Source organism: Ovis canadensis, chromosome 1, assembly GCF_042477335.2.
Source record: "Ovis canadensis isolate MfBH-ARS-UI-01 breed Bighorn chromosome 1, ARS-UI_OviCan_v2, whole genome shotgun sequence".
Taxonomy (NCBI): domain Eukaryota; kingdom Metazoa; phylum Chordata; class Mammalia; order Artiodactyla; family Bovidae; genus Ovis; species Ovis canadensis.
Window position 1 is genome coordinate 202,767,229 of NC_091245.1, and position 12,805 is coordinate 202,780,033.

At 43.1% G+C, this 12,805-nt stretch overlaps 1 protein-coding gene across 1 annotated transcript in view; it reads left to right on the plus strand.

The window, feature by feature from the left end:
* Window positions 1–4,126: 4,126 nt before the first annotated feature.
* Window positions 4,127–12,805, plus strand: part of BCL6 (BCL6 transcription repressor) — a 51,464-nt gene continuing 42,785 nt past the window's right edge. The window contains exon 1 of the mRNA XM_069558164.1: window positions 4,127–4,320. The gene's annotated coding sequence lies outside the window, so the exon portion shown is untranslated. The remainder of the gene's footprint in view (window positions 4,321–12,805) is intronic.

Genomic DNA, 12,805 nt, shown 5'->3' on the forward strand with positions numbered 1-12,805 from the left:
TTATCAAATAACTGCCAAACACTGGGAAGATGACACGGCCTGCTGCCTGCTAAGTTGCTTTATTTGTGTCTGACTTTCTGCTACCCCACGGACTGTATCCCACCAGGCTCCTCTGTCCATGGGATTCTCCAGGTGAGAATATTGGAGTGGGTTGCCAGGCCCTCCCCCAGGGGATCCTCCCATTCCAAGACGACACTGAATAAAGAATAAATCAGACATGAGTCCTGGTTTGTGGATGCTTATGTTTTGGTAAATGAGAATTGACTGGTGTTTTTCAAGTCTGAAAAAAGGCAGACGTTGGCAGAGTAAAGGTAACTCAAGCTCAGGGAATGACCAACCAAACATTCAGAGGTGACCAGTAAGGTAAGCCTGGTGCTGAAGGGGCAGGGGCTTCCCCTTAAAGAGGAACTGCAGCTGAAGATCATGAAGCGCCTGATGACTCACCCATCAAAATAGGAAACTCTGTCTGATAGGGAAGGTGGCAGCATCCAGGCAGCTGAAACCACGAAGCTCCTACACAAACACTCACCACAGTCGACTTCATCCTTGCTGCTTGGGCTCGTGTCTGAGGAGGGGAGGACCCATTTACTGGCCAGGGCTGGAGGCAGGGCAGCATTGTGGTGAGAGACCCCAGGCTCTTGGAGTCACTGTCTAACTCTGAACAAAGACTCCTTCCTGCAACAGCTCTACAAATTCGGGCATTCAGGAAAGCAGATAATCACAACACCTTTTGCACTAGCTGTTGTGAAGATCGAAGAGCTAATACCTGAAAAGAACATAGAACAAGCCTGGCTTACAAGCAGTTTAGCTATTTTTATTACACTTCAGTCATTGATTCTAATTGTTTTTATTGAACAAACAATTCAAACAATATATTTGAATCAAAGAACCCCTAGTGAATTTTCAAAGGAAGAGAGGATGTTTATATTTCACTTGGGTATGAACCAGGAGTATAAATCACACATCCTGTACCTTATAACTACTTCATTCCTAAGATGACAGTGCTCTCATTGGCCCAGGGCCTGGCTTCTCTAAAGCGCCATGCAGTTTCTCATGTGGCAGAACTCCAAGTAGATGTCGATGTTCCATGTTTGTGAACTTTAACCCAAGACTTTAAGAGGAGCATAGGATAATTCTGCCAAAGCGACACAGTTATATTTTCTTTTACTTTACCAGAACACTGCATCTATCAGAATCCACATTCTATTTTTTGGTATTTAAATGTTACCCTAACCTAAAACGTAGATATTTCTTTATTAAGGCAAGTGTTGGTGTAATCCCTATATTTCTTTTTCCATTTAAAATATCAAATATATATCTTAAGACATATATATTATAGAAAAAAATTTTAATTTATGTAAGTAATTTACAAACTGATGCTGGACCTAACTCTACAGAAAAAAGAATTCTGATTTTATATTTCACATATAGCCTTTTCATATAAATATGTTTTAGTACAAACAGTTTTTAAATTTATGACCAATGAATAAATTTTTTCAGAATGTTATTGTTTCTATTTATTTATGTTTACATATCGAACATTGCAATTTACCACCAGATGCTAGGGTCTTGGTTTGCCCTGTTTTCTATAAGATTCCTTAAATAAAAGAACACACCGGTAAAAGGGGAAGAGACTTCCCAAATTGCCTGAAGGGATAACTTAGTTGAATAGTTAAGGAATTTTAAAAAAAATCTCTACTTTGTTACACACTAGCACCAGTCATAGAAAATATTTGGGGCTAATTGGTGGGTGAGGCACAGGGGTAGGTTTGAGATAATCTAGAGAAGGTAGTCGGAGAAGGCAATGGCACCCCACTCCAGTACTCTTCCCTGGAAAATCCCATGGATGGAAGAGCCTAGTAGGCTGCAGTCCATGGGGTCGTGAAGAGTTGGGCACGACTGAGTGACTTCTCTCACTTTCTTGCATTGGAGAAGGAAATGGCAACCCATTCCAGTGTTCTTGCCTGGAGAATCCCAGGGACGGGGGAGCCTGATGGGCTGCCGTCTATGGGGTCGCAGAGTCGGACACGACTGAAGCGACTTAGCAGTAGCAGCAGCAGCAACAGAGAAGGTAGTGGCTATGGTAAAAATCACAGACTTTGGTGCCAAGAGGACTAGGTCCCAAATCCTGACTCTGCCACACTGGCTATGTGGCTTCTGAGCCTCAGTTTATTCACATGAAAAACAATCATAACATCAACCTCACAAAATTGTTGGGAGGCTTAGAGCTAAAAAAGTTATTTAAAGTGCTCGAAACAGAGTGTGTGTGGATGCTCACTCTCTAAGTTTTGTCCAACTCTTTGCAACTCCATGGACTGCAGCCCACCAGGCTTCTCTGACCATGGATTTCCCAGGCAAGAATACTGGCATATGTTGCCATTTCCTCCTCCAGGGGATCTTCCATACCCAGGGATTGAACCCACATCTCCTGCCTTGGCAGGTGAATTCTTTACCACTGAGCCACCTGGGAACATAGTAGATACACAAATAGCTAGCAGGTCTTATGATGAGGATTATTTTTATATATTTGCATGCAGATACAAGTAGATGGTGTTCACAGTGTATTTTGTTGTTGTTGTGTACTGATAATTTTCAAATGCATATTAGCCACTTCCTTGAGGTTGGCACAATGGGATCTGAGAGAAGTTGGCTCATTCTTATACTCCATAAAACTTTCTATAGCGCCTGACCCAAAGCACACTAGAGACAGCATCACTCTATACATACTCAGCACATCACCACTGATAATGAAGAGCAGCGCACTCTACTAGGAGTAGGGAGACCAGTGATTTAGTCCTGAGTCCATCTCAAAAGGGCTCTGTGATCTTGGGGCAGATGCCTCCTCTTTCTGGGCCTTTGTTTCTTAGTTTTAAGATAGAGAATTCAGATGAGATTTCTTTTGGGAATTTTCCAGTCCTAAAACTGGATTCAGCACCCAAATCTATAATTTTTCTTACCTAGGTATAGGTCCAAGAGGAAGAAAACCTGTGGAAATGACTAATCTGATGGGAGAGATTAAATGTCCATTGGTGTCTGAAAAACTATGATATTGACCTGAATTTCACATGTTCTCTTGAAAGTCAAAGGTGATTAGATCAAGTTCTTCTCTGTGACCAATGAAGAATTTTCACACAAGCTTTATCACAAATACCTAAGGCTGTCATTTGAATGTATATCACTAGCCCTGACACTGTGTACAGCAGCCAATATTTTTCTGTTCACTCTGCTGACTGAAGGCTTACATATGGGTTGGGATGTAGGGTATAGTCTGTGATCATGGATCCTATTTGCGTCCATTATGGTCACCAACCTACACACAGCCCCAAATATCTTTGGTGAGCGCTATCTTGCTGTGATAAATCACTTCCTATAATTGAGTCAATAAATAAGTCAAAGTTTAACACACCTAACTTCTAAATCTGATCAACCATAGAATGGGCCACGCTGGGAGGTAGAAAGTTCCCAGCCTGGAGATATCTAAGAAGAAGCCTGATGGACACTTTGTTAGGGGTATCACATAGAAGATTCAGGTATGGAGTGATCTCTGAAGTCCTTCTGAACCCAACAATTTTATGATTTGGGGGTTCTACCTAATATTATCAGGCTAATCCTGGAATGTGGGTAATGGTTTTATCTTTATATTAAAAAAAGAACAGGGCTGTTTAACCCTACTAAAGAAGAGAGGCTGATGTTTCACATTGGATAACTGAGTCTTTTAACACTAAAGACATCAATATTCCAGGTTTCTGAGCCATGAATTATAAATTTTGATTAAATATGAAAGGCAGCATTGTGCAAAAAAAACTCAGTAGAGGAAACTGACATGCCCAAACCTGGACTTGGCACACGAGAGTGGGCACGATCACCTAGCTGGTATTTTCTGTGATGCTCAACTATTACCTGCCAGCCCACTTCTCCCTGGATCTTCTGAGAATCCCAGGAGCCAGCTTGGTTTGTGCCTAGCTCTATGTCCATGGTTCAAAAAACTGTTCTCCTGTTTAATTCAGTCCTCCTTCCCTTGGCATGCTGCCTGCTCCAACTCAGAAGTTATAAGGTTGCACTTCCTTAAAATGTAGCATTTCCCAACCAAATCTGCATCAATCAACCGATTAGCATAACTACACATGCATTGCTCAAGGCACAACACTGGCTAGTGATCACTGGCTTTGTTTTCTACCAGGCTGTTCTTTCCTTGATCCAGCAGAGAACAGACAACTGGAGAAAAAAGATACACGTGAAGATGTAAAATGCAACTGAAGAAGACCGTGTCGAATTGTCATAGCCATTGGAGGCAGCATTTGCAGCATCTATCCTGAACTGGTAAGGTGGTTGAGTCTTGGTTTGCACTGTGGGGTGTGGAGAGTGACTCAGGAGTTAAAGAATGGCTTGGAAAAGGAGTCACTGAAGAGGTTTCCGGCCCTAACTCTCTCCTTGGGCTCTCTACATGGCCTGTGCCCCCCTCTGTAAAATTTTCTGATATGCATGCCTTACCTTGGGTTTGCATTGATTTGCTGGCTGGATGAAGGAGGTGTGCAGTCCAACACTGGCAAGGCTGGTCGCTTGGTCTGTGTGGATCAAGAGGGTTCTGGATCTTTACAGGACTCACCCTGGCCTCAGGCAGGATCCAAGACGAACGGGAGAGGCCCATCCCTGGAAGGACTGTACCTGACAGGCCAGGTTCATGCTTGTTAACGCAAGGCAGGTGTTAAGGCTTGGCTTGCTCTGTTCTGTCTCAGGAATCACAAATGGATGGTAACATCACTAGCTGGAGAGCAGGCAGGGCTCATGTTCCTGCTCCTGCCTGCTCCTGTCTGGAGTTGCTCTAACCTTCTCTGAAAAAAAGAAAAAAACCGTTTGGCTCAAAACTAAAATATAGGTCTCATTAGCTACCCTCCTTCCAAAGAATATAACCCAACCTTCCTGTTTCTCCTCTCTTCTATTCCTTGTCTTCTGTCTTCTTTTCAGCTGTTTAGGTTATTATATGCATTCGCAGTGGATTTAAACATTTAACATGGTCACCAGGGAAGCCCAAACATAAAGGTCTTGAATCTGTTGGGGAAAAAGGGGAAGTGATACTGGCTATGGGGTGAGGGTGACATCAAAGAGAAGCCGAGCTCTATTCCCTACAGTGTGGTTGGGATTTTTTATTCCAAGAAGCAAATTAAACAACAGAGCTTTCTAGGAAAAAAAAAAAAAAGAAAAAATTGCTCCTTCTACATTCTTTTCTCAATCCCTTCAGAAATGCGTATATACATTTGATACCTGGAGACCCATTTCATTTTGTGCAGAGGACTGAAGCTGTTGAAAACTAGAACTAAAACTATAATTGATGAAACGATAGTCTTCAAATAGTTTTAAACCTACTGTGTTGGTCCTCTGAACAACACACCAGAGTTTGAAGGGAGAAGTATGAATATTACCCCAGGTTTCTGAGAAAAGCAGGGCCCCAAAGTGAAATGACTATCTGGGGTCATACACCTGATGGACAGAAGCATCAAAACAGCATCACTTTGGGACTTCCCTGGTGGTCTAGTGGTCGAGACTGTGTGCTTCTAGTGTAGGGTGTGTGAGTTTGATCTCTGAATGAGGAACTAAGGTCCCACATGCTGCATCACATAGCCAAAAAAAATTACTTTTTTTACTTTAGGCTCAGTATGATTTTTTTACTACATCTCTCTGCCTCTCCCTACACAATAATCTTTTAAGATTAAGTTTTTAGACTCTAGAGCTGAGTCCATGGAGTTACTTAAAAGGACTCAGAAGGAAAAAAAAAAAAAGGAGCTTTCTGAAGGTTATATTGTCATCCATCTTTCTCTGCTCAGTGTCTGGGAATCAAGGGAAGGGATTATTTTTTAAGACTGCTTTGAAAATTTGCTGGCCCACGATTACTTGACTAATGCCAATAACAAAATTCTGTATATCAAAACCATACTCTCTTCAGTTTTTCTCGGCTCATTACTTGTCTTAGCTGAGTGGCCAGCTATGGGCAAGTTTATGGGTAGGGAGGTTTTCTGGGAGCAATGACTGGTTATGTGGTTTCTGTTGAGATTCAGGAGCAAATTTAGGCAGCTCCACTTGTGTTATCAGGGAGAGGGCCTGATAGAGAGCACACTTTCAGCTGGTTAGCCCAGGAGCTTTGTCTAGCAGAGCCTAGACTGTTCATACCTGGATCACACCTGGATCACTCCTCTCACTGGCAGTTAATTAGAATTAACTCCCAGTTAATTATTAATCAGAAGCTTTAATGCTTCTGTATCTGCCAGATGTGTGACCCTGGGTAAGGCATTTCACTGGAGCCCAGTGTCTTCTACAGTGGGCAATCTGGGATCTTGACGAAAACTAACCAATTTAGGGTGGCTAACCATGGGAGAAAGTTTCCAGTTCCTACCAAGTAAGGCGAAGATTAAATGGCTCTTGCTCTCTTCCCTTTCAGTCACTATCAGCATCATTAAATCAATCATGGGTGGGACCTTGGAAAAGTCAAGGTATGGTGGCCAGTGCACTCAACTAGGAGCCTGTTTCTCTCCAGGCTGTGTATGTCTTAGACAAAGTGACCTGCCTTTATGGGTTTCAGTGTCCTCGCCTTAAAGATAGGGATTGGACTACATAGCCTTTGACATTTCCAGTCCTGACATTCTTTGGCTCTATCTAGAAAATCAGATTCTGGTCCAGACCTGCTTCACAGAGAATGTTAAAAGATTCTCAAGCTTCTTGCCTTTGGTTTGCCTCTCTCTTCTCGGGGTTGCCAGGGTGACAGTGGACAGAAGAAGCAACACATTTCCCCACAGTAGTCAGAGGTCTTACTGTGATCACCCACCTCCAGACTTCCCTGGTCCTTCCATCTGCCAGTGACCTTGTGGGTGGGTGTGTATGTGGTCAATCACTTCAGTCTGGTCTGACTCTTTGCAACCCCAGGGACCATAGCCTAGCAGGCTCCTCTGTCCATGGGATTTGTCCAGAAAGAATACTGAAGGGGGTTGCTATGCCCTCCTCCAGGGGATCTTCCCAACCCAGGGATCAAACCTGCATCTCCTCTGTCTCCTGAACCGCAGGTGGATTCTTTACTGCTGAGCCACTGGGGAAGCCTTCCCAGTGACCTTAGGCTTGGGTAAATGAAACACGCAGACATGATAGGCATCCCTTTATGCCGACGGCTCTTACTTTAGAAAGGAGAAAGGGAGTCACAGGAAGGGTGAAGACAGTCAGTTCCTCAGGGGGACTAGGATCCAGCCCAGACACACTGACATCCCAGTTGAGTGCCTGTTTCGTGGCACCATCATGCTGGGTATTTTTCTTTTTAAAGCTCTTACTTGGATATGATAGTATCTTCTGTTCACGACTTTTAGAATCCTGAGGAAATACTTCTTAACTTAAATCAAGTTCAAGGAGTTATCTGGTCTGCATTTCTATTCTATGTCCATTCTAACTCCTTCTTATCTCTTCTCCATCATTAGCACTATAATCATATGTGATTCCAATAATTTATCTTGTGTTTTTTTAGAGGAAAAAAGATGTTAGGTAAGAAAGAAGTGAACAACAAATAATTAACAATTAAATAATTTCTGATCTGAATACCTGTTCGGTGTACAAAATTAGAAAGCAAGTAAATGAAAGTAAGTTAAGACACTCATTTTCCCGTTACTCAGAAATACTCACTATAACATTTCGATGAGTTTCCTTCCAGTGTTTCTTCTATACATACACATGCATACTCTCTATTTTTATCTTTTCATTGGTACTTCAAAGAGGTTTTTAGGACTTATCTTAATATACACCTTTGGTTTTCTATCAGTTGTGCAAGAGCTAATTCCTGTAATTCCATATCACTTTTCTTTCCTAGTTGAATCCAGATCGATACAGAGCATGTTGTTGAAACTCCTAAACCCTGTCAGGTTTGGATTTTAGTATTGGCTTCCCCACCTGGACATATTTCTGAAATAAATTTTGAAGCATCAGACGATATGTTTCAAAAGAGCTCCAGGGTTGTGTGTGTGTGTGTGTTTTTTTTTTCCTAAAAGGTCAGCTATTGACTAATACAGTTAACATTTATTGAACATCTGCTATACATATCAGACACTGTACCAAGTGACTTACATATATTCTGTTGCTTAATCTTAACTCCCTGCAGGTAAATATACCATTGTTCCCATTTCACAGATGAGGAAACTCGGGCTTAGGGAAGTTCTATGGCCCAACATTGCATAGCTAACATAAGTAGCAGAGTCATGATTCAAGTCCAGGCAGGTTGGTTGCAGAATTCATACTCTGGACTCAAAGTTAAGTCACTCTCCAACACAGCAAGCTGGAGGGGAGTCACCTATGGATAGGAAGGCAGGGTCTGGGGCAGTCAGCCATACAGTCAGATTGTATAACCTTGTGAGACTGACTTGCTGGGAAAGGCAGCAGGTGTGCTGGGTGAGCACAAACCCCGAGTCAAACGAACATGGCCTCCATTCCTGCTCTTCCAACTCTCCAGGCATGTGACCCCAGACACGTCACTTTCCAGTCTGAGCATCACAGCTCTCACCTGTAAGAGTGGGCAGTAGGATCTATCTTAGAGGTGGCGGTAAGGATTAAGAATGATAATATGTAAAAGCTCCTGGCATGTTTTCAGGCATATAGTAAATGCTCTTAGAGCTTAGTTGAATCTGATTCTGATCAGAAAGTTTCAGGTTGAGATCTGATTTTTAATCTTGGATCCAACACACTTGGTATGTGATTTTAAACAAGATGCTGGGGACTTTCTAGGCCCAAGGACCTCATCTTTCGAGGAGGTCTTTAGACTAGATGATCTCTATGACCTTGTCTAGGATCCTGGGCCTACAACTGGTCTTAAGAGGAAGGAATGTGGCAGATGGTGTCTCTCCTTCTCAGATCAATATGAAACAAGGCCAGAGTCTAACAGTATGTTTCTCCTTAGCCCCTCTGACCAGTGGATGTTCTTGACTAGATCCAAGCTCTTGGAACTTTCTGAAGTGTCTGCTGGAAATCTCAAATATTTCTTAGAAGAAAAGGGTGAAGCCTTTGATTGTCAGAATGCTGTTTCTTTTATTAGCCCTTCTAGGAAAAGAGAGGCCACAGCTTAATAGGTTTCCCAGTGATGAAAGAAAAGAACTCTCTGACTCGCTCCAAAGAATACAGTTGGGGAATCATAGAACCAGATGATTTCTTGGGTCCCTTATGCTCTGTCATTTTGTGATTCAGCTATAAGTCAGCCAGCTGAGTTTTAACGGAAGGGCTCTTAGGTGCTGAGCATTATGGAATGTGGAGAAGTGATGTGGCTTTCACTCTAAAGATGCCTGAGTCTGCCTCCACCCAGGAACATAAAGCAAGAGTTAAAAAGGATAGACAAGTTTTGTCAAGATTCCACAGATAGGATATCAAGGTTTTCCCCTATCTCCCTGGCCATTACACATTCATCTTGGCTGGTGAACTTCTTCCAAACCTCTGACTGGAAAATGTCCTAAGGCACCTTTTCTTGTTTGTCCTCAGTTCCCTGAGGATCCTATTCAGTTTCACAGTTTTCATAAAATCTGAACAATAACAACTCCTAAATTTGTATTTTCCACTTTGATTTCGCTCTGGGACTCCAGACTCCAAAATCCAACTGCCTAGTCAGTCATTGACCTTTGCCTGTATATTTCGCTTCCCTGGCTGAATACCTCCAAGTTGGGGTTCCCTGTGTGCCCCTAGCTGTTTCAGATCTACTTCACCTTCAGCCCTTCTTTATTTTTTTGGTAAATAACAATTCCACTTGTAACAGTGGCTCAGGTCAAAATACTTACAGCTGTGTTTGATTCCTATTTCTTCATGAGCTACAGCCAAACTACCAGTAATACTGTTGGCTCTGCTTAAAAAAAAAAAATAGAATTTGAACACTGCTCACCATTTCCTTCTCGAAGCCACCATCATCTTTCTCCAGAATTATTATAATGCTTCCTAAATAGTGTCTATACTTCCACTTTGCCCATCTCCACAGAGCCTCCAGAGGGATTCTTCAATGGTTTTCCATCTCATCCAGAGTCACAGAAAGTCCTTCCAGTGCCCAATGGGATGTGCGCAAATGTACTTCACTTTCCTCTCTGCCCTCCTCTCCCGCTCTCTGGCCTCTGCTCTGCTCCCATGACGCCAGCCTCCATGCTGTTCCTCCAACACCACACGCACGTTGGCTCAGGGCCAAGGTCTGCGCCCTCTCCCTGCTGCTCTTACCCCATAACCAAATGGTCTGTTCCCTCATCTTTCAGCCTCCAGTCACCTGCTCAGAACATCTACACTAGCAGCCTGTCTCACTTTGCATCTTTCTCCCTCACACACGCCCTATCCTTCTTCCCTGCTTTTTTCCCGTTTTGACTTTTATTATCATCCAAGCTAGTGTATGTATTCTGGAGAAGGAAATGGCAACCCTCTCCAGTGTTTTTGCCTGGAGAATCCCATGGACTGGGGAGTCTGGCGGGCTGCAAGTCCAAAGGGTCGCAAAGAGTCAGACACAACTGAGCAACAAAACACACCACACAATGTACGTGTTTACCTTGAATTTATTATCTGTCTCTCCCTGCTATAAGACAGCAGAGCACAGCGTCCAGCGTTCAGTATACTTTAGATAATAGAGTGGGTGGCTGGCCACAGACTGCGTGGAGAAGCGTGGGTTTAAGTGACGCTCTGAACCACAGGGAGGACCTGAGTGAACGGAGCCTGAGAAAGGAGTGACTGGGAGAGAGGAACACTGGGCAAGGGCCAGATTCGGGCAGTGCCAGCCTAAGGAAACTGTTCTCTGTCAGTCTATTCCTTCCTGGTTTTATTTCTTCCAGAAGATCTATTGTCTATCCTTTAATTTGTTTTAATATTTTAAAAAATGTTTGGCTGCACTGGGTCTTCTTGTGGTACACAGGCTTTCTCTAATTGCCCCAAAGCATGTACGATCTTAGTTTCCCAACCAGGGATCGAACCTGCGTCCCCTGCATCGGAAGGCATGTTCTTAAACACTGGACCACCAAGGAGGCCCCTATTGTCTGTCTTTTAGTATGCAGCAAAAATCCCATAACGGTTTGGTATAATAGAAAACTCACAGATAGAATCCAGAGTCATAGAAGGCCTGTATCTAGAAGTGTGACCCTGGGCTAGCCACTTAACCTCTTTAAGCCTTGGCTTGCTCATCTGTCAAAGAAGTAAAGTATCATACCACTGGCTTGGGTTTTGATATGGTTGCTGTGAAGATCACATGAGGTGACGGATGGGAAAGTGCTTTCCACTCTGAAAGCAGGACGATTGTAGGGGATTAGCAGAATGCATGAGACTGTGCTGAAATAATCACTCAGACTCACATGTAGGTTATCTACCTCAGTGACTAGGAAGGCAGGCAAGGGCCCCACACTGGTGATGAATTCAGAAGTCCTTCATCAAGGCTTTAAGATATGGGAGGGACACAGAAGAGGGGATTGGAAGATGTACCTTCCTGAAGACAAGGACAGTGCCCAAATGAGGTGCTATTTATCCCCTGGGCTACTGTTAAATGACAATTTCATTTGTTACCCTTGCTCAGGCCAAAAGACTTGGAGCCATGCTTGACCCCTGTTAGCCTTTATATGCCAGGTTCTGGAAATTACTTTTCTATTTATCTTTACATACATTTGTGAGTTGGGTACCACTCCTCCTTTCTTTAGAGCTAAGAAAACCGAGACTCAGAGAAGTTAACTTGCCCAGGGTTACACAGGTATTTGGTGTCAGAGCCAGAAGAAACTAGCTTTGTTTAAAGAGCCTGTGCTTTTTCCACGGGCTGCCTTTTCAAAGACCTGCTACTGCTGCTGCTGCTGCTAAGTCGCTTCAGTCGTGTCTGTATCTGTGCGACCCCAGAGACGGCAGCCCACCAGGCTCCCCTGTCCCTGGGATTCTTCAGGCAAGAACACTGGAGTGGGTTGCCATTTCCTTCTCCAATGGATGAAAGTGAAAGTGAATTTGCTCAGTCATGTCCGACTCTTAGCGACCCCATGGACTGCAGCCTACCAGGCTCCTCTGTCCACAGGATTTTCCAGGCAAGAGTACTGTAGTGGGGTGCCATTGCCTTCTCCGTTTCAGAGACCTAGATACAGCTAATTCAGCAACCAGCAGCGCTGCCTTAATCTCCTGAATTTGGGCAAGTGAATAATACATGAGTTTAACATCAGGGGTCCAGGCAGATAATAGACTAAGCTGTTAAACATAATTCAGAAAGTGAAAAGGAAGGTCCATGAGCCACCTGTGAATGTAAACCCTTCTCTAGGCCACTGCTTTGTGCTATGAACGTGATATGTGTGGCAGCAGTACATGGTAACAATTAAGAAGAGACCAGGATTTTGAGCTAATTTTTCAGTAAAGCATAGAGTAATATAGCTCATAGCAATGTCTTCTGGTCTAAGTATCAGAATTTTTTTTTAAGTGATAGTATAAGAAAAGACTTTAGAGATAGTTAACAATCCAGTCTAGATTTAACCCGTGATACTTCAAGCTAGGTAACATAAGGGATTTAATCAATGTCTACTGAATATATGCAGGCATCTCCATGCACATCTATGCCATGTATGTAATGGGTGTGATTTTGATAATTATCTATGTAAATTCATGTGGATGGATAATGGACATACAGATGGATGGATACTGGGGCCATAGGTCAGAGAAACGCAAAAAATAAAAGAAAAAAAATCTATTTCAGTGTATAGGTTGCTGTTAGAATTAATGTCTGCTTTACCAATGTATGCATCCAAAAGTATATTAAGCACCTACTGGGTGCTGGTGGAAGGAAGTGAGAGGCATGTCTCTTTGCTGGCCTCAG